At 33.4% G+C, this 14857-nt stretch overlaps 1 protein-coding gene across 5 annotated transcripts in view; it reads left to right on the top strand.

Moving 5' to 3' along the window:
• FER (FER tyrosine kinase) overlaps positions 1–14857 on the top strand; it is a 440848-nt gene that overhangs the window by 78910 nt on the left and 347081 nt on the right. The gene's annotated exons all lie outside the window — the stretch shown is intronic.

The raw sequence follows: 14857 nt of genomic DNA, 5'->3' as shown, positions 1-14857 counted from the left end.
TTATCTGTTTCTTTTTGTTTGAATTTTAGTAGGTTGTATCCTTCAAGGAAATGTCTATTTCATCTAAGTTGGTGAATTTATTGGTATTAAATTGTTAATAATTTTCCTTATTCACCTTTTTAATTTATAGAATCTGTGGTGACATTTTCTTTCTCATTCTTGGTATTGGTGATATTGATATTTTATGTCTCTTCTTTTTTTTCCTGATCATTCTGGCTAGAAGTGTATCAATTTTATTAATCTTCTCAAAGATCAGCTTTTGGCTTTACTTCTGTTTTTCTTTCTATTTAATTGACTTATGCTCTAATCTTTGTTATTTCTTTCTTTCTGTTTGTTTTAGGCTTAGTTTTCACCATTTAAAACATTTTTTAAATGTCCTTGATGTGGAAGCTAAAGTCATTGATTTGAGAACTGTCTGTTTTGTAATATAGTCATTTTGTGCTCTCAATTTCCCTAAGCACTGTTTGGGCAACGTTCCCCAATTTTTCATACACTGTCTTCATTCTCATTCAGTTCAAAATACTTTCTAGTGTCCCTTTTGTTTTTTAGTTTGATCTGTAGGTTTTTTTAAAAGTGTGTGAGTTAGTTTTCTAAAGTTTTGTCGTTTTTCTAGAGATGTTTACATTTTTTATTTATAATTTAATTACATTTTGATCTGAGAATATTTTTTTATGACTTCATTTCTTTAAGTTTATGTGTACTTGTTATCTGGCCCACAGTTTGGTGTGTTTTCATAAATGCTTCATTTTCACTTGATAAGAATGTGTATTCTGCTGCTGTTGGTTGTAGTGATCTATATTGTCAGCATGGTTCAGTTAGCTAATAGTGTTTTTTGATTTTTTTATGTTGTTATGGATCTTCTGTCTACTTGTTATATTAATGTTTGAGAGAGGGCAATTGAAATCTCCCCCTGTAATTGTGGGTCAGTCTATTTCTTCTTGTAGTTGTCAGTTTTTGTTTTTGTTTTTTTTTCATGTATTTTGAAACTCTGTTATTAGGTGACTAAGCATTTACAATTCTTATATCCACTTGATGACCCCTTTATTATTATAAAATAATCTTTACTATCCCTGGTAGTATTCTTTGCCGTGCTATCTATTGTATCTCATATTAATACAGCCATTCCCACATTACTTTATGTTTATACAGTCTTTCTGGTTTTCATTCTTTAATCTGTTTCAGTCCTTATTTTTGAATTACATTTCTTGTAAGCAGCATATAGTTAGGTCATGCTTTTGTAGCTTGTTAATGTCTACCTTTTAACTGGGATTATTCAACTATACTTAATGTGACTTTTGATATTGTTATGTTTAAATATGTGATTTTGCTCTTTGTTTTCTTTCTTCCATTTACTCTTTATTTTCCTTTTCATTTTATCTACCTTCTTTTGGATGAACATTTTCTTGATTCCTTTTTTTCCTATTTTGTTGTCTTATTGCCTATAACTTTTTGTTGTATTATGTTATCTTTAATTTACCATAGTGTATCTTCAACTGCTATTATAATACTTTGCTTTTAACATGGAACCCTTACAATAGTGTCATCTTCCGGTCTGTGTGCTATTGTTGTAATATATTCCACTTTTGTGTACGTTGTAAAGTCCACACTACCTTGTTAATGTTTCTTTGTTTAAATAGTTAGTTATTTTTAAAACTACAGCAGAACACTTCATATATTTATCTATGTAGTTATCTTTTCTAGCATTTTGTATTCCATCTGGCGTCAGTTAACTTTTGCCTGAATTACCTACTTTAATGTTTCTTGTAATGTAAGTCTGTAAGTAATAAATTCTTTCAGTTTTACATGCTTGAAAAAGGTTTTATTTCACCTTTGTATTTGAAATATATCTTTGTTGGATATAGAGTTCTATTTTGTCATTTTTTCCCCCTCTTTAGGTCTTTAAAGATGTTGTGCTAGTGTTATGTCATAGAGAAATCTATTCTAATCTTTATCTTTGCTCTACACATTTTATTTTCCTTTGGTAGCTTTTAGCTACTCTTTATCATTGGTTTTAAGAAATTTGGTCATGATGTCCATTGCTGTAGTTTTTTGTTTTTTCTTGTGGTTTTTGAACCTGTTTTATCTGAGAATTTATAGTTTTCACCAGATTTGGAAAACGTTCAGCCATTATTTCTTCATGTATATTTTCTGTGTCCCCCTTTCTGTTCTCTGCTAGAGACTCTTGCTGCATGGATCTTAGGCTGCTAGTGGTTGTCTCACAGCCTACTGATACTCTTCATTTTTTTCCCACTTGTTTTTTTTTTTCTTTCTGTTTCATTTTGGTTAGTTTCTATGCTCTGTTTACAAGTGCACTCATCTTATTTCCTACAATGTCTATCTTTCTTTAATCCCATGTAATATAGTTTTCATCTCAGGCGTTGCAGATTATGCCTGAATAATTGTGATAATGGGTCTTTTCCTAAAACTTGCAGGTATCTACTTAACGCATTAACCTAAGTTTAGAGTCTTAGTGGACTTCATCATCCTTCTTCATTTGTTCTGAGAGTTTTATGAGTTTATTCATTCCCAGATTTTTTTAAAACTCACTATAATCTTCCACTTGCTTATGTTGTAAAAAATATACATAATCTTTACCTATAAACCTACATTCAGTCCCTTGTTCATATGCCATGTAGTATTTTTTTAGAGTTAAAATGTATTTTTTTAAGAGTTGAACCATATGGTATTGATGAAGTGAATTTAAATACAGTTTTTGCTTTGAAGTTTTATAGTTTACTTGAAGATATACTGAAGTGTCAGAAAACCTGTTCAAAATAACTCTCATAGTTATGTATTCTGATATAGCCTATTTAATTGATTCTGTATGACTACAGTTATGTTGGGGTTTTATATTTACCAAGACTCAAAATACCCACAATAACATTCGCGGAGGTTACTCTTATATGAGTAGAAGTCTGAATGCTTTTGCTTTATCACACGTCATATTTCAGGAAAAAGAAACAGGATGAGCTACTCCACGTTACAAATGCTTATAATAGTCTAGAGAAGTTTAAAAGGAGCTCTCTCCACCCACTTATATAACAAGAGTAGGGAAACAAACTCTCTTTCAAATTTTATTTCTTTATGGGAAACAAAACAGAGTGCTAACAGATTTGTAAACTCCCTGATTATGTACAGGCCCTCACTTAACCTATGCAGACAGAATAAGAAGATACCTACTGCTAGAACTGTGGGGAGTTTGCTAGAAGTCTCATTCAAAAGTAAATTTTTCTGTAATTGGGAAGTAGATTTTCTTAAATTGCCTCTTCATGCATTATGAATAGTTCTGTAGTATTTTATAGCCAATTAAAATTGATTAGATCCATTGAGTTGTCTCTTTAGAGTACTTTAATTGTGAAAACCAGTTTGAAATGAGTCCAGATTTGAGACAGATGGTTAAATTTTTGTTTAAATAAATCCAAATTTAAAAAAATGAGTAAAACTTTTTGAAGGCTCTTTTAGTTGATTTTCTCATTTTTAGTCCAACAAGAATGGCCTTCCTATTCAATAATCTCTAAATCTTGGAGTTTTTAAAAACCAGAATCATGTATGCATGAAATGTGGAGGTCCCCTAGACAAATATTCTGAAATTCAAATTTAGATCTCAGTTCAACATAAGGAGAATTGCTTTTTGGATATAGGACTTGCTAAAGACCAAAGCTAATAAGTTCAAGATACATTTTTTGATCATCATTTCTGTTGATGTGGCTTTCTCTCCTCCCCCCTCCCCCTTTTTTTTTTTGACCTACTTATTAGTACATGATATATCAGCAGCTAACATATGGCCTGAATGCTTTTCACTGCATGGAGCTTAATATGATAGGAACTTTATAAGGTCATAAAGAGTAATGACACTCTTTGTTGTTAATCTAATTTGCATTGGGTTAAAGTTGCAGAAATTGGAGTGAAAGAATATTCTCATTAGGTGCTGAAATATTATGTGGGATGGAATATGTCACATGATTCATTTATATTCTAGAGATAACTTCCTAAAATGAAAATAAAATTAAAGCACAATAATTTGATTTGTCCCTATTTTTCTTAGTTTTATTAAATAAACAAAGCTAAGTTTCATATACAAAGAGATTAAGAGAAACTATATCCTTTTGCTGATTTTCCTCTATATTTTATAGGTGAGCTCCTTAACAATATTAGTTTTGGACTTGATTACTAGAAAGATGATAACAGATGCAGAAGATAAAATTGTAATCCTTCTGTAACTTTTATCTTTTTAAAAAATTTTATTGGGGTGCCTGGGTGGCTCAGTCGGTTAAGCGGCCAACTTCGGCTCAGGTCATGATCTCGCGGTCCATGAGTTCGAGCCCCGCGTCGGGCTCTGTGCTGACAGCTCAGAGCCTGGAGCCTGTTTCGGATTCTGTATCTCCCTCTCTCTGACCCTCCCCCGTTCATGCTCTGTCTCTCTCTGTCTCAAAAATAAATAAACGTTAAAAAAAAAATTTATTTAAGCTTAAATTTATTTTTTAATAATAAAAACTATATCAATTTATGCATTTTCTTTTTATGTGCCAGGCACTGTTATTTGTACTAGGGATACTCTAGATAACAAACCGTACAAAAATTCCTGCCTCTGTCAGGCTTACATTTTAGAGAAGAAGATAGCTAATTAACACAACAAATAAGTGAAACATATAGTACGTTAGATGGTGATAAGTACCATGGATAAAAATGAAACACAGCAGGTGGATAGGATTTTGGGAGAATGATCAGGTCAAGCCTCATGGAGAAAGAGACATTTAAATGAAGAATGAAGGAAGTAAGGAAGTGAAGTGTATGGTTATCTGAGACAGAGAGTACTCCAGGTAGAGGGAATAGCCAAAGCTAATTCACCGGGAGGGGATCATGTCTAGAATATTTGAGGAGTAGTGCAAATAAATGCCTGTGTGTCTGCAATTGGTGGAGTGATAAAGGAAAGAGATGAAATCAGAGAGGAAGAGTGATGGTGAGTGGTGAAGGAGGCACAAATTATATAGGATTTTGGTCATTATCTTAAAGCACTTTGGCTTCTACTCTAAGTAAAATTGGAAACCATGGTGGGTTTTGAGCAGAAGAATGACAGGAATTGACTAATATTTTAATAGTATAATTTGGCATTCTTGTTGCAACTCCTCTGAGAGGTGGAGGGGGATGGAAGTAAGGAGATTACTTCCAGGCTATTGGAAAAATCCAGGCAAGGTTTTATGCTGGTCTGGACCTGGGGTGGTAGTGACAGAGGTGGTGAGAAGTGGTCAGTTTCTGGATATACAGTTGATTCTTGTTATTTACAGTAGTTATGTTCTGTGAAATCACTCTGAAAGCTAAATTAGCATTAGCTGAGTACTGAATCATTGCCCCTAGTGGACATAACATTAGGGTTTAAGTTCCTATAAGCAAGGTCACAGCATTTTTGGTGACTGATTTAATACATCATCCTGTTTTATGAAACAGGATGAGTCTGTTTAAAGACACCTTCTTTAATATATGTTGTTGATTCATTAACATTGAACTCCAAACCGATAGTGCTATATGTCATGACTAAACAAAGCAATCTGCCATACCTATTTTCTCTATAAAGTACATTGTAGCCTTCTTAATCATAAGAATACTTGACAGCGCTTTAGTATTACTTTTGGCCATTTTAAACAGCAAAATCATCGGCTAAAAGCACAAAAATGCAATAAATGTGAAACTAAATAGGCTGCAGAATGGGTAGCTTCCAGCATGGGAACTGAAACAAAAAGGTAGACAGAGATAGCCTTGTTTGACCTCTCTTGGGAATATGTGTATCAAATGACTCTTGTGCTCTGCATATGTGTATATCTGTGATTGGCCTGGAAAGTATTTTGTATATTGATTTGAGGATTAGAAATAATTTTAGGCAGTAGGTGAATTCAGAAATATGGAATCCATGAATGTATATATGTACTGAAAATAGAGCCTAAAGGATTTGCTGATGAATTGGATGTAGTGGGTGAGACAAAGAAGTCAAGGATGATTTGAAGATTTTTGGCCTGAACAACTGGAAAGGTGGTTAACTGAGGTGGAGAAAAATATAGGAGTAGTAGATTTGGAGCTGAAGATCAGGAGTTTTTAGATTCTTTTTAGACATCTAACTAGATATGCCTAGTTTGTACTTGAATCTCTAGCTATGGAGAATTCCTGGGAGACGTCTGGAGTAAAAGTATAAACTTGAATGTTGGTATTTAAGCCATGCCGTTTGATGACATTACTAAGGGTGTTCATTAAGATAGAAAAGAGAAGGGTCCTAAGACTGAGCCCAACATTAAGAATCCCAACATCAAGAAATAAGGAAGAAATTATAAAGAACACCAAGATAAAAGGAAAACCAAAAGAACATATTATTCTGGAAGCCAAATGGGGAAGGAAAAGATTTTGAGGAAGAACGAGAGATCAACTTGGTTAAGTACTACTAAAACATGAGATGAGGACCGTGATTTGGATATTGTAAAGTGTAGGTTATTGGAGACTTCGAAAAGAGCAGTTTCAATATTGCAGTAGAGGGAAAAGCTTAAATGGGATGGGTTTAAGAAAGAATGCGAGAAAAGAAACTGGAGATCCCTGGTACAGACAAATCGTTTCAGGAGTTTTTCAGTAAAGGAGAGAGAGGGAGGTAACTGAAAGTAGTCAAGGGAGGATGTTTTCTTTTTTTAAAGATTAGGAGCAACTACTGCTTGTTTGTTGTTGAGAATACTCTGGGAGAAAAGGAAAAGTTGATGAGGTAGCAGAATGAGGGAAGAATGGCTGTAGCAGTGTCCTTGAGTAGTTATGAGGTGATGAATCCAGTACCCAAGTGAATGGATTGGTTTTACCTAGGAGCCAGAGCCGTTTATTCATAGTAGTAGTCTAAGAAGGCCAAGCATACAGCTTTATACAGATAAGTAGGTAGATATATTGGTTATAGCTTGTTGAAGTTGTCTTGAAATTTCTTTTCTTAAGGGGGTTCCTGGGCTTCCTCTTCCCAAATTCAAAATCACAAGATATAGGCCAATAAGTATATAGTGAAAAGTTTTTCTCCTGTTACCTGTTTTTTTTTTCCTTCAGAAATGACTAATACTTTGTTTCTTCTAGATATATTTTATGTATATCTTGTAGCTTTTAAGCTACTTACTTACTTAAAAGTATTCATCAACTTATTAGATAACCTTGTGTATTATAGTACATTATTCAGAGTTTGAGGTCAGTTACTGGTTGGTTATTCATGCTAAGTAAATGGTGATCTCTACACTTCCTTCTCTATAATTATATCCTAACATTATGATGACTATTTTGTGAGCCTTTGTTTTATTTTTTTTTTGTCAAGCGTCTTTTAGGAAAATACTGCCTATCCCTCACAGAACCTAAAACACCATGGGATGTGGATAAAGATTTAAAGGATGAAAGCCCTTAATTTGCTGGAAATGTTGTTATTCCACACAGTTGACTAATCTTATAAAGCAGAATGATGGTTTTGTTTTATTTTTTTTTTTTTTGTTTTCATTCTGGCTGTGTTTATGTATTAATAATCCTCATAGTGGGAACATACCTGCTTTGAAACATACATATTGAAACCAAGTTTTCTTTTTTATTTTAGGAAGTAAGTGTTTTGATATTTAAAGAACAAATCATTGAGATATTTGATCTCTAGACTAAATAACTCCAATTTTTAGATTTAATGAATATTCAGATACTTTTGACTTTTGATCAGATTTTCACAGCTTTTGATTTTTAACTTTTATTTTGACATAATTTCAGACTTACATATCTATTAAAAGAAGGATACAAAGAATACCTTCACTCATACTCCCCAAATATTAATATTTCACCACATTTTATTTATTTCTTTCTCTGTATGTGAGAGAGAAACTTACAATGGCCCCTCTGTCCTTTTCATGTGTTCTTGTCATTCATCCTTTATTTTCTGACTCATCTTATACTTTTCATGCTCTGGATCCTGCTCCATTATTTTAAGGAACCATAGTTTCTTTTAGTGGTTTTCCATTTAGTATTTAGAAACCATTATTTGGGCACTGGGTGTGCTCATTGTCATGAGGGTATCTTTATTTGAGGTCCTCTCAATGCACAGAGATAAGAAATAAGAGACACAAATGTATCAGTGCTTATTTCTATATCTGTTGATCTGTCTATATTAAAACTAAAGAGTTTATTTTGAGACTTTAAATTCTAGTCCAGTGCCTTGTGTTCATTTGGTGTTTTCATATTTATGCATTTGCAACTTCTTTCTCTGACAGTGGGAAACCTGGCTTCTGTTATTGACACTCTGTTTACTTACTTGTTCAATCCTAAAATAACAGAAAATCATTTCAGAATTGTTAACGCATGCCTCTTAAAGAAACTACAATTCGTGGTTTCTTTAGAGCTCTTTTTGTCTTTAGTCTTTCATTGTAATCAAATATTGTTTGCCAAAGTTTCTTAGATTAATTCTTTTCTTCCCCACTCCTTTCGGTGTGATTGCGTTATTCACTGGAAATAGTTTGGTTCATTTGTATCTGTTGTATCCCATTATAAGTTGTTTTGTCCTCTCCTGTTCTTGTTTTTTGCTTATCTGTCTCATTAATGGTTTAACATTAATGGTTCCAAAAGTCAGTACTGTATAAAATTATATACTTAGATAACTATTATCTTCTATAATCATTTCTCTCAGGTCATGAGTTCATGACCTGAGCAGAAATCAAGAGTTGGATGCTTAACCAACTGAACTACCCAGGTGTCCCAAATTTTAAGAATTTTTAAGTATATTACAATGATTATCCCCTTATCTGTTATTCGTGGTACACATATTTTTTACTAGTTTGTTGGTTGTCATTTTATTCTGTTTAATGTGTTTCCCCCCACCAATGAATGATGATACTCTAGCTACTGATACTGCTTTGAGAAATAAACTGTCCTTTGTTTCTGTCTCAGAACTTATGTCTTCTGCCCATCTTCATGAAGTTGAGGCAGGCTAATTTGTTAGCTTGCAAGTAGAATAAAATCTTGTACCCTTCATGCTCTTGACAAAGATTGATGTGTCCTTTTTTTATATATATTTTTATATTCTTTTTTTTTCCTACAGGATTTTTTTCCCTCACTTGCTTTGCTTTGTTCCTTCATGGTTTCCCAAGTTCCTTCATTTTAACCATTTCTCCCTCTGAAGTGTTACCTTTCTAAGACTGTTTCTCATGCCTTTCACATATACTTTTAGTTCCCTTTCTTGTAGTCAGTTCTGTGATCTAGCATTATGTTTCCAGTATTTTCACATATAGAATGAACTTGCTTTTTCTGATGGTGATTTTAGACAAGTCTTAAGCACACTGCTACCTTTTCTCTTCTCTCTTTAGTTCATTTTTCTTGTTTTCAGAACAGCCCTTGGTATCCATGAAGTCTTGCAGTGGGAGGGTGAGCGATCTTTTGCAGTGATTTGGTGTTTAATTTTACACTCAGAGATAATTTTTTAAAAAATGTTTATTTATTTATTTTGAGAGAGAGAGAGACAGAATCCCAAGCCGTTTCTGCACTGACAGGTGATGCCAGCCTTGATCTCACAAACCGAACCAGGAGGTCATGAGCTGAGCTAAATTCAAGAGTTGGACACTTAACGGACTGAGCCACCCAGCTGCCCCTCCACTCACAGACGATTTAAAATTTGTACATTCACTGCCTACTATGCTGAGGATGAGGGTTTATTTATTTTTCTTTTTGTGCTTTATTAAATATTCAGATGCTATGTGGGAAATTCAGAATTATGCTTTTACTTCATTCCAGCTACACAGAATCCTCCCCTTCAAAGCTTTTTTACATTATAGAATATAGATTTGAGCATGGTATATTCAATTTATAGGTTATTAAACGATTGTTGGTCAGTTGAATCTAGCAATCATTATATGCAAGGAAATGATATTTCACAGTTTTCTCTTTAAAGGTATTTTGTTGAATTTTTAAATAAAATATCACTGTTTTAGTTCCTTGAACAGTTTAGAGTCTATAACACATGCCCAGTAAATATTTCTTGATTGATATATCAATTTTTCTTATACCAGGAAATTTATTAAAAGTAGCACAGTATGTGTGTGTGTGTGTGTGTATATATATATATATATATATATATATATATATATATATATATACATATATACCTATACCTATATATCTATTGTATTTTTTAATGCTTTATGGGAGCATATAATCAAAAGGTTTTTTCAGCTCTCCAAATTCTATGCCCTCCTTAGCCTTTGCTGTTGTATTTTGACAATTTTTTTGCCATTCATTCTTCATCACTACCCAGTGAATTGAAAAGGGCAGATAATTTAACTCCCAGGATTAGAAATTAGAAGCTAAAATTTAGATTATATGACTTGCTTGGGTTGCAAAACTAATCATAGGAGAAGCTGAGACAAAAAATGACTTCTTAACGTTGCTTTCTTCTGAACAGCATGGAATAAAATGGGTAACTCATTCATTGTTGCCACATGTCATACTTGAATTTTAACTTGCATGTGAAAAAACATATGTGGACATTTGGCCCAAATAACTTATAAGTTAGGACGAATTCTTGCTCATTTTCTTCTTTCTCAGAGCAATAAGTAGAAATTATATAGTTGAGGAGGAATGGTTTGACAGGAAAGAAAAATGTAAGATGGTAGAACATTTAGTTATCCAAATCAAAGCGGAGTCTATGTGCAGGCATTTTGCTTTTTGAAAATAATCACTTCTCACTTATTATCAGGAGGCTTTCCACCATAATATTTAGCAAATGGCAAACACTTCTGAAGTTTATAATAAAAAATACTCGACTTTCTAGACTAGCTGAATGAGTAGTCTTGTCTGTCTCTTGTAAATGTCAAACTTACATAATTGAGTTTTGCTAGCTTCATAATATTGTTTATGGCATGGCATATTGTGTATACACTCTGTTATTACAAACATTAAACAGATTTGTCAACAAGTGGTGACAAAAGAATTATAATACAATCTCTTTGTGAAATTCATTATGTGCAGGAGGAAAAATTAGATGTTTTCCTGCCTGTTAATTGACACATAGGACAACTCCATGCCCTGCTTGAATGCCTCTCTTCATTAAAAAAGAAAAAAAGTCATATGGCAACAGAGGTATAATTCCGTGCCTGTCAATAAGAATTTACTTAATTTGCATACTTCATATTAATTTTAGGCTCAAATGTTATTTAAAAGTTAAGAAAGAGTAATAATGATGTGAAATATTCTGCACCAAGAAGTGATGTGGCGAGAATTGTGTTAGGGTTTTTTGCCACATGTTTCATTACGTGAATGGAACAGAAAATATTTTATTTGTGACTTTGGTTTTCACAAGGTATTACTATTTCTTGAATTTACTTATATAGTTTGTATGGGACCTAAATAATTATTTTAAAGTAAATCAGGAAAAACTATAATAAAATCCCTTTTGAAATCATGGCAAGTGAACATGTTCTTGGAACTTTCTACAGGGGAGGGAGGGTGTCGATTGATTGATCACGCACATGCACAAGTACATCAGATAACCAAATGCATAAGTGTATGTGAGCTGTAGAGTACAAAAGCAAACAAACCAAAAACCTGCTAAAACATGCCCTCAAATTCAGTTTTAAGCCCAAAGCTCTTATTAAGCTCGTATTAAACCCAAAGCTCTTTATTATTAGTAGTAGTATTTTAATGTAATAAATTCTGCCTTGGATATTTTCAAAGGCATTTAATTTTTTTCATAAATTGTGTTAATTACCACTTATAAGCTGTTGATATTTTGATATGGTTATAATAGTCTTCTTCAGATCGTTTGTCATATACTGGGTATGATAAAGAAAAAAAAGAAATTCTTAACTTTTCTAATAAGACTTTAGATTATAAAATCTTAGCTGAGCGTTACACATTTAGTGCATCATTTTTCACCATCTAGAAAGACAGATGGGTAGTTTGCAGTTTAAAAATCTGTGCAGATAGGAGGACAGATGGGTGGTTTAAATGTCTCCATGAAAATGTTTGTGTGGAGAGCTTGACTCCTGAAGTTGTACTAAAAATCCAAGAAATTAATTAGGAATAATAGAGTTCATATGAAAAGTAACATTTAAAAAATGATTTAAAATATGGAATTTACTATGTAGTTATACTTTGTGAATTTACAATAACAATTAACAAATTAGAACACAGTACTTAAATAGTCTTGCCTGGTAGATGCTTGCCTTATTTTCTTATTATCAACACGTAGACTCTAGAAAATTTCTTTATTACTTTGAATCAATTTGTCTGCCTAATTGTATATGACCATTGGAATTTCTGTCAGAATTTGCTGAATTTTAAGTAACATATATTTAAACTAGCTTAAAAATGATTAATGAAATTAAAAAAAGAAAATAAAAGGGCCTTGGAAAGGGCTGCTCTGGCAGCTTCTGCAGCAGGTGTTTGTCGAGTTTTCACTCTCATTCAGACATTAATGTGATTTAGTCCCCAGCCAAAAAATGATTTCTGATTTGGTTGGGTATGCACTTTGGCTTTTGAGTATTAGCTTCATATAGGAGTGTCATCCTGACTAGTGTGGATAGGGAGATAAAGGGATTGTTATTTTTGACGGAGGCTCTGAGGCTGGCCATAGATATGTAAACTGCATAGACTCTTGGGGACATTTTTTTGAAATATATTTTTGTAAGAAGGATGCCAAATAGCAATATTTGTGGGTAAATAAATATATTATTCTGTGTAAAAAAAACTATTATATTAATTGAACATGTAGGAGAATGTGTTACTGAGAACCTTAAAATATCATTCATGATTAGTATTACTGAGGTAATTTGGTAATTACTAAGTTAAAAAAATTATCCCTAGTGCTATACAGAATGACTTAAAATTTCTGTAGGGTAACTGAGGCAAAAAAATATATTGGGTTCTCAATGGAGATTTAAAAGAATTAAAAATTCAAATAAAACAGAACTTTTTAAAATAACAGGGTATCCTTCATAGGAAGGGGAAAAGTTATTTCATGAATTTATTTTAATTATATATTTAAAAATGTATATGATAATTGGCTCATGAAATAAAATATATTATCCTGTGAGTTGTAGTCCAGAAGTGAGAATATCCATTTCTTTAGTGGGTCATGTTATTTTTTCTGATCCCTTCAGATCAGAACTGAATTAATATATTTGTCCCCATCCACCTGATGTTAGAACCTGTTTCTAGATAGCAGTGAGAAGGGCTAGGAAAGATACTCTGGTGATTAAAATATTTTCTCCTTGAGAAGTTCTTTATGTTATAAAGTAAAATAGGCTTTCTAAGGTAGCAATTTGCAAATAACTTAGGAAATTAATAATGTCCCCATATGCAGGAACCAGCTGATGGGCTATGGCTAGAGAATTATGCTCTGTAAAATAATTCTGTGCAGCTCCCTGGAAGTCAGTGGTGGTTCTGGTACTTGGAACCACAGAATTTGTTGGTAGCAGGGACTTACCAGTATGCTGGAAAGATTTTCTTTTCCATCTGCTAGATGCAGTTTCTTTGTCTGAGAACTGGAGGGGAGATGAGAAAGGCAAGCAAACTGTTCTCATTTTATTGCCCTGCCTGTGCATATCTGAGGGTCTGAGGTCTCTCTTCACAATAACACTGTCTTTACTCTGCTTTTGGTTCTTAGCTGGACACATTCTTCAACAGGGAATGCTTTTCAGACTCCTACCTATAGGGAATACTTAGATGGGTGCTGAACCTATGCAGAGTGGCAGCAGAGGAGAGTCTGTGGCGTCAAAAATTCCCAACATAGGGGTGCTTGGGTGGCTCAGTTGGTTAAACATCTGACTCTCTATTTTAGTTCAGGTCATGATCTCACGGTTCATGGGTTCAAGCATGGTGTCTTGCTTGGTGTCATGCTCTATACTGACAGCACAACATTACTTGGGATTCTCTCTGTCTGCCCCTCCTCTGATTGCTCGTTCTCTCCCTCTCTCTCAGAAATGAAATTAATAAACTTTTAAAATAAAATTCTCAACATAATAAATATTTTGAAAAGTTTATTCCCTAAATCTAATTAATTGATAAAAATATTTGCTCGGTTTATATTGAAAATTGAAGATCTGCTTAAAAATTTCATTTATTTAGGGGCTCCTGGGTGCATCAGTCAGTTAAGCATCTGACTTCAGCTCAGGTCATGATCTTGCAGTTTGTGAGTTTGAGCTCCGCGTCAGGCTTTGTGCTGATGGCTTGGATCCTGGAGCCTGCTTCAGATTCTGTGTCTCCCTCTCTCTCTGCCCCATCCCCTACTCATACTCCCTTTCTCTTTTCCTCTCTCTCAAAAATAAATAAGCATTAAATTTTTTTTCATTTATTTATATAGTTGTTTATGTTGTCACTCTGTGAATATTTTCTGAATTATTTTAATAAAGGTACCACAAAAAGTTTTAGTTCATAATATTATCAATATCTCCTGGACTTTTCCTGTATAGAGTTTAAATTTCTCTGCTTTCAAGTCATTCACAACTTAAAACTGCTCTACTTATACAGACATATTTCCTTCACTTCGTTAATACTTATTCTGTGAGCTTATTTCTTTGCTTGCCTATGTAATTTTGCTTATTCTCTGCCCGTTTTCACTCAGTATTCCAATTCACCAGCGGCTATATGTTGAGGACTCTATTTTGCTAGGTACTGAATTCCCAGTGTTTAGCACAGTTCTTGGTGGTGATCAGTGGATAATATTCATTAAATGAAAGGAAGAAAGGTGGAAAGGGAAGAAGAGAGGAAGGAATTATTATTATCCATTCTGTCTTTCTTATACCTTCCTGCACATGCCCCACCTTTTAAGGTTTGTTTTTTCTACATAGCCACCTCTGACTCCCCTTGTCTTTATTGAAACCTCAAACACAGA

This window comes from Neofelis nebulosa, chromosome 1 (assembly GCF_028018385.1).
Source record: "Neofelis nebulosa isolate mNeoNeb1 chromosome 1, mNeoNeb1.pri, whole genome shotgun sequence".
NCBI lineage: Eukaryota > Metazoa > Chordata > Mammalia > Carnivora > Felidae > Neofelis > Neofelis nebulosa.
Note: the sequence above shows the minus strand (reverse complement) of the source record. Positions and strands in the feature narration are given on the sequence as shown.